This window comes from Salvelinus namaycush, chromosome 5 (assembly GCF_016432855.1).
Source record: "Salvelinus namaycush isolate Seneca chromosome 5, SaNama_1.0, whole genome shotgun sequence".
Lineage (NCBI taxonomy): Eukaryota > Metazoa > Chordata > Actinopteri > Salmoniformes > Salmonidae > Salvelinus > Salvelinus namaycush.
In genome coordinates this window covers 36,380,183-36,390,019 of record NC_052311.1, presented here as the reverse complement: position 1 = coordinate 36,390,019, position 9,837 = coordinate 36,380,183, and positions in this window count along the sequence as shown.

Below are 9,837 nucleotides of genomic sequence, written 5' to 3'. Positions count from 1 at the left end.
ACTTCGCTCTGACGCAGGGAGGACATCTGGCTGTGGCTCTAGAACGCTCCGGTTATAGGCCTTTAGATATATCCGGTCATGTTTTTATTCGTTATAGGTGTTAAAGACATCATAAGGTAGTTAATTTAAACCGACTTATAGCAGTTTATATCAGTTTATTGAGATTTTCTGGAATTTCTTTGTCACGCGCTTTCACGAGTTGGACACCTCTCCTGCACATAGCTAGCGTTAGCTGCTATTTCTACAGGAGAAGAGGACATCTTTCAACCAAAAGACGATTGTTCCGGAGAAAGGACACCTTGCCCAAGATTCTGATGGAAGCTCGTCAAATAGTAAGAAGTCTTTATGCTGTTAATTCGTATTTATGTTGACAAATGTTAAACAATAATTCCGCCATGAATTTCGGTGCAGTCTCGCTTTAGCGCACGCTGTATGCGCAATAACGTTAATTTTAAAAATCGAACACAGCGGTTGCATTAAGAACTAATGTATCTTTCATTTGCTGTCCAACCTGTATTTTTTAGTCAAGTTTATGAATAGTTTTCGATTAGATTAGGTGCCTCTCATTGTGCATGCATTGTGTAATATGATGTTACAGGACTGTCATCTGAAGAAGTTTATGAAGGTTAGTCAAATTATATATCTTTTGCTTGCTTGTTACGATCGCTAACCTTTGCTGCTGGTAAATGGTGTTGTGTTTCTGGCTATTGTGGTAAGCTAATATAATGCTATATTGTGTTTTCGCTGTAAAACACTTAAAAAATCTGAAATATTGGCTGGATTCACAAGATGTTTGTCTTTCATTTGCTGTACGCAGTGTATTTTTCAGAAATGTTTTATGATGAGTATTTAGGTAATTCACGTTGCTCTCTGTAGTTATTCTAGTCGCTTTGGTGAGAGTTGTGATGGTGGCTGCAATGGTAAACTATGATTTATACCTGAAATATGCACATTTTTCTAACAAAACATATGCTATACAATAAATATGTTATCAGACTGTCATCTGATGAAGTTGTTTCTTGGTTAGTGGCTATTTATATCTTTATTTGGTCGAATTTGTGATAGCTACTGATGCAGTAAAAAAATGGTGGAGTAAAAAAAGTGGTGTCTTTTGCTAACGTGGTTAGCTAATAGATTTACATATTGTGTCTTCCCTGTAAAACATTTTAAAAATCAGAAATGATGGCTGGATTCACAAGATGTGTATCTTTCATCTGGTGTCTTGGACTTGTGATTTAATGATATTTAGATGCTAGTATTTACTTGTGACGCTATGCTAGGCTATGCTAGTCAGCTTTTTTTACTGATGGGGGTGCTCCCGGATCCGGGTTTGGGAGGAATTAGAGGTTAAGTAGTGACGATGACAAATAAAGTACTTTACTCAGTTAGGTCACTCCTATAGAATTCTATGGTCACTCCCACTAAGGCAAACATTGAATGGTTGATATCCCAGGCTTATATGTGCTGTGTGCGCAATAGCCTGGAAAACACCCAAACTAAAGAAGTTGAAAGTGTCTTTCTCCTGGAACCAAGTTACATGTTCCTCAGTACACAAACACAACCAAAACTAGCCATACCGCGCAGTGCTGGGCCCAGTCAGGTCTTTGACACATTTATGCACTCCCCCGCTAAAAGATCAGCCACAAAATGTTGGCACCATCTTAAAGAGGTTGTAATCAAGCCCTTGTCTCTAGCATGGGAACAGAAGAGGAATGCCGGGTGCGGTAGTCTCTGGTTGGACTACGCCAAATCATCTTGGTTCTGACACAAACACACACACACACACAAACCCAAGCTTTGCAGGTCCATCAACTATTTAAATACCTCTCACACCCTATAGTAGCCTGTGGATCATGAGAGAACCTTTATAAATCAGCAGAAAGTTGATAACCTATTTATTTTCACTTCATGTAGTGTCCTCTAATACTTAGTTTGACTCAATTTTTTTCTTAAATCCGCAACCTGGATCCCTGCACAGTCTCATTGACGATCTTGATCACTTTTCCAGCCTCTCTGGATTAAAACCTAATTATAACAAGTGTACCATATTCCGTATTGGATCATTAAAAAAATAGAGTGTTTACACTACCTTGTAGTTTATCAATAAAATGGGCGAATGGTGAAGTAGACAAACATGGTATTCACAGCTCAAAAAATATAAATGAACTTAGAAAGTTTGCAAAAATAGATACAATTCAGCAAGTACAGTTGAAGTCAACATTTATTTTATTTTAACTAGGCAAGTCAGTTAAATTCTTATTTTCAATTAACAATGGGTAAACTGCCTTATTCAGGGGCAGGACTAAATATTTTACCTTGTCATCTCGGGGATTTGATCTGGCAACCTTTTGGTTACTAGTCCAACGCTCTAACCACTTGGCTACCTGCCACCCCATACATGTTTGCCAAATACATTTAAACTCAGTTTTTCACAATTCCTGACATTAAATCCTAGTAAAAATGCCCTGTCTTAGTTCAGTGAGGATCACCACTTTATTTTAAGAATTTGAAATGTCAGAATAATAGTAAAGATAATTATTTATTTCAGCTTTTATCTATTTCATCACATTCACAATGGGTCAGACGGTTACATACACTCAATTACTATTTGGTAGCATTGCCTGTAAATTGTTTAACTTGGGTCAAACGTTTAGGGTAGCTTTCCACAAGCTTCCCACAATAAGTTGGGTGAATTTTGGCCCATTCCTCCTGACAGAGCTGGTGTAACTGAGTCAGGTTTGTAGGCCTCCATGCTCGCCCACGCTTTTTGTATGGGATTGAGGTCAGGGCTTTGTGATGGCCACTCCAATACCTTGACTTTGTTGTCCTTAAGCCATTTTGCCACAACTTTGGAAGTATGCTTGGGGTCATTGTCCATTTGGAAGACCCATTTTCGACCAAGCTTTAATCCTGACTGATGTCTTGAGATTTTGCTTCAATATATCCACATAATTTTCCTGCCTCATGAAGCCATCTATTTTGTGAAGTGCACCACCCCCACAAAATGATGCTGCCATCCCCGTGCTTCACGGTTGGGATGGTGTTCTTTGGCTTGCAAGCCACCCCCTTTTTCCTCCAAACATAACGATGGTCATTATGGTAAAAAAGTTTTGTTTTTGTTTCATCAAACCAGAGGATATTTGTATGATCTTTGTCCCCATGTGCAGTTGCAAACTGTAGTCTAGTTTTCTTATGGTGGTTTTGGAGCAGTGGTTTCTTCCTTGCGGAGCGGCCTTTCAAGTTATGTCGATATAGGACTTGTTTTACTGTGAACATAGATACTTTTGTACCTGTTTCCTCCAGCATCTTCACAAGGTCCTTGCTGTTGTACTGTGATTGATTTGCACTTTTCGCACCAAAGTATGTTCATCTACAGGACGCGTCTCCTTCCTGAGCACTGACGGCTGCGTGGTCCCATGGTGTTTATACTTGCGTACAATTGTTTGTACAGATGATCGTGGTACCTTCAGGTGTTTGGAATTTGCTCCCAAGGATGAACTAGACTTGTGCAGGTTTACACATTTTTTTTGAGGTCTTGGCTGATTTCTTTTGATTTCCCATGATGTCAAGCAAAGAGGCACTGAGTTTGAAGGTAGGTGTAACGATTGTTCTCCTCCTCGTCTGAGGAGGAGCATGGATCGGACCAAAACGCAGCTTGTGGAGAATACATGGTTGATTTATTTTAACGAAGACGAAACGAAGAACACTGACAAACTATACAAAACAACAAACGACGTCAACAGACCTGAACATGTGAACTTACATATAACGAAGAACGCACGAACAGGTACAGACTAAACAAACGAAACAGTCCCGTGTGGTACAAAACACTGACACGGAAGACAATCACCCACAAACAAACGGTGTGAACAGCCTACCTTAATATGGTTCTCAATTAGAGGAAACGTCAAACACCTGCCCCTGATTGAGAACCATATAAGGCTAATTTCCAATGAACCTAAACATAGAAACACATAACATAGACTGCCCACCCAGCTCACGTCCTGACCAACTAAACAAAGCTAAACAAAGGAAAATAAGGTCAGGAACGTGACAGTACCCCCCCCCCCCCCCCAAGATGCGGACTCCGGCCGCAAAACTGAACCTATAGGGGAGGGTCTGGGTGGGCATCTGTCCACGGTGGCGGCTCTGGCTCTGGACGTTGTCTCCACCCCACCATAGTCAATCCCCGCTTCCGTAGCCTCCTCCCAATGGCCACCCTCCAAATTAACCCACCTGGATTAAGGGACAGCACCGGACTAAGGGGCAACACCGGAATGAGGGGCAGCACCGGACTGAGGGGCAGCACCGGACTGAGGGGCAGCACCGGACTGAGGGGCAGCACCGGACTGAGGGGCAGCTCCGGACTGAGGGGCAGCTCCGGACTGAGGGGCAGCTCCGGACTGAGGGGCAGCTCCGGACTGAGGAGCAGCACCAGACTGAAGAGCAGCACCGGACTGAGGGGCAGCTCCGGACTGTCTAACGGCTCTGGCTGTTCATGGCTGGCTGACGGCTCTGGCTGCTCGTGGCTGGCTGACGGCTCTGGCTGCTCGTGGCTGGCTGACGGCTCTGGCTGCTCGTGGCTGGCTGACGGCTCTGGCTGCTCGTGGCTGGCTGACGGCTCTGGCTGCTCATGGCTGGCTGACGGCTCTGGCTGCTCATGGCTGGCTGAAGGCTCTGGCTGCTCATGGCTGGCGGAACGCTCTGGCTGCTCCTGTCTGGCGGAAGGCTCTGGCTGCTCCTGTCTGGCGGAAGGCTCTGGCTGCTCCTGTCTGGCGGAAGGCTCTGGCTGCTCCTGTCTGGCGGAAGGCTCTAGCGGCTCCTGTCTGGCGGAAGGCTCTAGCGGCTCCTGTCTGGCGGAAGGCTCTAGCGGCTCCTGTCTGGCGGACGGCTCTAGCGGCTCCTGTCTGGCGGACGGCTCTAGCGGCTCCTGTCTGGCGGACGGCTCTAGCGGCTCCTGTCTGGCGGACGGCTCTAGCGGCTCCTGTCTGGCGGACGGCTCTAGCGGCTCCTGTCTGGCGGACGGCTCTAGCGGCTCCTGTCTGGCGGACGGCTCTAGCGGCTCCTGTCTGGTGGACGGCTCTAGCGGCTCCTGTCTGGCGGACGGCTCTAGCGGCTCCTGACTGACGGACGGCTCTGAAGGTTCAGGACAGACGGGCGGCTCTGAAGGCTCAGGACAGACGGGCGGCTTTGAAGGCTCAGGACAGACGGGCGGCTTTGAAGGCTCAGGACAGACGGGCGGCTTTAAAGGCTCAGTACAGACGGGCAGCCCAGGCGGCGCTTGGCAGACGGACAGATCAGATGGCATTGGGCAGACGGGCAGTTCAGGTGCCGCTGGGCAGACGGCAGACTCTGGCCGGCTGAGGTGCACTGTAGGCCTGGTGCGTGGTGCCGGAACTGGAGGTACCGGGCTAAGGACACGCACCTTAAGGCTAGTGCGGGGAGCAGCAACAGGACGCACAGGACTCTGGAGACGCACAGGAGGCTTGGTGCGTGGTGCCAGAACTGGTGGTACCGGGCTGGAGACACGCACCATAGGGCTAGTGCGTGGAGGAGGAACAGGGCTCTGGAGACGCACAGGAAGCCTGGTGCGTGGTGTTGGCACTGGTGGTACTGGGCTGGGGCGGGGAGGTGGCACCGGATATACCGGACCGTGCAGGCGTACTGGCTCCCTTGAGCACCGAGCCTGCCCAACCTTACCTGGTTGTATGCTCCCCGTAGCCCGACCAGTGCGGGGAGGTGGAATAGCCCGCACTGGGCTGTGTTGGCGAACCGGGGACACCATGCGTAAGGCTGGTGCCATGTATGCCGGCCCGAGGAGACGCACTGGAGACCAGACGCGTTGAGCCGGCTTCATGGCACCTGGCTCAATACCTAATCTCGCCCGGTGCGGGGAGGTGGAATAACCCGCACCGGGCTATGCACACGTACAGGAGACACCGTGCGCTTTACCGCATAACACGGTGTCTGCCCGTACTCTCGCTCTCCACGGTAAGATCGGGAAGTTGGCGCAGGTCTCCTACCTTACTTCGCCACACTACCCTTTAGCCCCCCCCCCCCCCCCCCCCCAAGAAATTTTTGGGCTTGACTCACAGGCTTCAGTGCTAGCCGCGTACCTTCATAACGCCGGTTCCTCTCTCCGGTTGCCTCTGCTCTCCTAACTGCCTCCAGCTGTTCCCATGGGAGGCGATCTTTTCCAGCCAGGCTCTCCTCCCATGTGTAGTCCTCGTCTGAGGAGGAGCATGGATCGGACCAAAACGCAGCTTGTGGAGAATACATGGTTGATTTATTTTAACGAAGACGAAACGAAGAACACTGACAAACTATACAAAACAACAAACGACGTCAACAGACCTGAACATGTGAACTTACATATAACGAAGAACGCACGAACAGGTACAGACTAAACAAACGAAACAGTCCCGTGTGGTACAAAACACTGACACGGAAGACAATCACCCACAAACAAACGGTGTGAACAGGCTACCTTAATATGGTTCTCAATCAGAGGAAACGTCAAACACCTGCCCCTGATTGAGAACCATATAAGGCTAATTTCCAATGAACCTAAACATAGAAACACATAACATAGACTCCCCACCCAGCTCACGTCCTGACCAACTAAACAAAGCTAAACAAAGGAAAATAAGGTCAGGAACGTGACAGTAGGCCCTGAAATACATCCACAGGTACACCTCCAATTGACTCAAATGATGTCAATTAGCCTAAGAAGCTTCTAAATTCATTACATAATTTTCTGGAATTTTCCAAGCTGTTAAAGGTCCAGTCAACTTAGTGTATGTAAACTTCTGACCCACTGGAGTTGTGATACAGTGAATTATAAGTTAATTAATCCCCGTGTGGCTCAGTTGGTAGAGCATGGCGCTTGCAACGCCAGGGTTGTGGGTTCGATTCCCACGGGGGGCCAGTGCAAAAAAAAAAAGAATAATAATATGAATGTATGTACTTGTAAGTCGCTCTGGATAAGAGCGTCTGCTAAATGACTTAAATGTAAATGTTAATCTGTCTGTAAACAATTGTTGGAAAAATGACTTGTGTCATTCACAAAGTCGATGTCCAAATCGACTTGCCAAAACTATAGTTTGTTAACAAGACATTTGTGGAGTGGTTGAAAAACGTGTTTTAATGACTCCAACCTAAGTGTATGTAAACTTCAGACTTCAACTGTAGGTGGACAGTTTCCTGTCAGTTAAATATGACTGCACTCAATTCATTGCAACCTCCTTAAAACCATAATGCAATAATTTTGTCAAAATTATTTAATGATTCACTAAATCAAATTCTGCTCTGAAATCTAAAAATAGTACACCCACAAACCTGCCATTATCCATAGCATTGAGCCACTGGTCAGTCTTGTCAACCAATGCAGTGGTAGTGGAATGGTCTTTGCGATAAGCATGTTGATTGGCTGCAATCAAGTAATTATTTTCCATGTACTCCAATATTTGTCTACTCACAATACCCTCCAATATCTTACTGAGTGAAGGGAGTAGACTAATTGGTCGACTATTGGCAGGAGTTATGGGTTCTTCGCTGTCTTTCGCGATAGGACACAGTCTAGCATGCTTCCATACATTTGCAAACGTCCCCTTTTCCCGTGACCAATTAAATATTTAATTCAGTGGAGCTGCAATATGGGGAGCAGCATAGCGAAGTAAAACATTGCCCATAAGATCATAACCTGTAGATTTACCATCGGGTAATGACTTTTAATAGGTTCAACACCTCCTCTACTGACACCATTTGTAGACTAAAAGAGCAGTTATTTTTTGCTCCTAATATGATCATCAATCCGTTGGACAAAAGCTTTTTTGGAAGAGTGGGTGTTTACATGATCGCTTAGTAAATACATTTTCTTTGTTTAAAAATGTAGCAAAATCATTGACAATATCAGCTGGTTTTGGTATTGTTCTCCCGCTAACCTCCACACTACATGGACATGATTAAAGAGATGTACCAAGTAAGCCCTTAACTGAATTCCATACCGTTTTAGTCATTTTTGCAATAAAAGCATTTTTGTAAAATAACGTTTCTTTCTTACGATTTAATTTAACTGCATAATTACGTAGTGTTCTATAATTCTGTTCATCAATTTCAAGTTTAGATTTGGCTGCTAAGAATTTTGGCATATTTCTTTGAGAAAAAGCGCCACCCAGTTCATCATCAATCCATGGAGATGGACGAGCCCCAACTCTACTGTTTCTTACAGGGGCATGATGGTCCATTACCTCAGTGAGCAAATCAATGAAACATTCTGTAGCGTGATTTAAATCCTCCTCTAGATAAATCAGCTCCCAGGGTACAGCAGCCAAATCATTTTGAAAAAGCTCATGATTAAATGTTTTAAAATGTCTCTTGACCACAGTCCTTGGGGGTTTCTTTGGAATCTTGGTGTTCATGGTTATGGTCACAATATTATGGCCTGTCCAGCCCACTGGCATTGATCTGGCTTTTAAGCATTGCAATGGTATATTACAGAAGATCAGATCAATGCATGTGTCCAAACGGTGACCCAACATAATTGATGATCTAGTATTATCATTAACCATTTGTTTCAAACTACAGTTCCTGGCATATCTCATCAATTTAGTTATATTTGAATTATTATGATCCTTCCAAATTATATAAAAAATCACCCAAGATAAATACATATTTTTTACTATCTGTGGCCTGGTCAATCCCAGTGCATAAGTCATCCAGATAGGACAACTTAGAGCTAGGAGGTCTAAACACACATCCTACCAATATGGGTGCATGGTGAGGAAGATGTACTTGAGATCATAGTGCCTCTATTTGACATACATTAAGGACATCCCTCCTCTTAAAAGGTATACGATTTTGATTGTACAGTGCTACACCCCCACCATTCCTATCCCTTCTAAGTAGACTATATCCATGATTGTTCATTTGCCCATCATTTACAGTGCCTTGCAAAAGTATTCATCCCACTTCACGTTTTTCCTATTTGTTGCATTACAACCTGTAATTTAAATAGATTTTAATTTGGATTTCATGTAATGGACATACATAAAATAGTCCAAATTGGTGAATTGAAAAGAAAAAATTACTTGTTTAAAATAATTCAACGGAAAAGTGGTGCGTGCATATGTATTCACCCACTTTGCTATGAAGTCCCTAAATAAGACCTGGTGCAACCAATTACCTTCAGAAGTCACATAATTAGTCAAATAAAGTTCACCTGTGTGCAATCTAAGTGGCACATGATCTGTCACATGATCTCAGTATATATACACCTATTCTGAAAGGCCCCAGTGTCAGGCGGTGGGTGTAGCTGGTGCATGAAGTCAGGCGCAGGAGAGCAGAGATGAGTGAACAAGACACTTTACTTAAGATATAGCACAAAGTAACAATACCAATGTGCGAACAATAACGGTTGCCACAAAGCATGGGTGAAAACAGCACCTGGAAAAAAACAGCCGGAAACATACCGACCTGAACAACAAACAATCACACACAAAGACATGGGGCGAAACAGAGGGTTACATACATGACCAGTAATTGGGAAATGAAAACCAGGTGTGTGGGAAACACAGACAAAACCAATGGAAAATGAAAAGTGGATCGGCGATGGCTAGAAGACCGGCGACGTCGACCGCCGAGCGCCACCCGAACAAGGAGAGGAACCGACTTCGGCGGAAGTCTTGACACCCAGAGTCTGTAACACCACTAAGCAAGGGGCACCATGAAGACTAAGGAGCTCTACAAACAGGTCAGGGACAAAGTTGTGGAGAATTACAGATGAGGGTCGGGTTATAAAAAATAAATTAAAACTTTGAACATCCCACGGAGTACCAT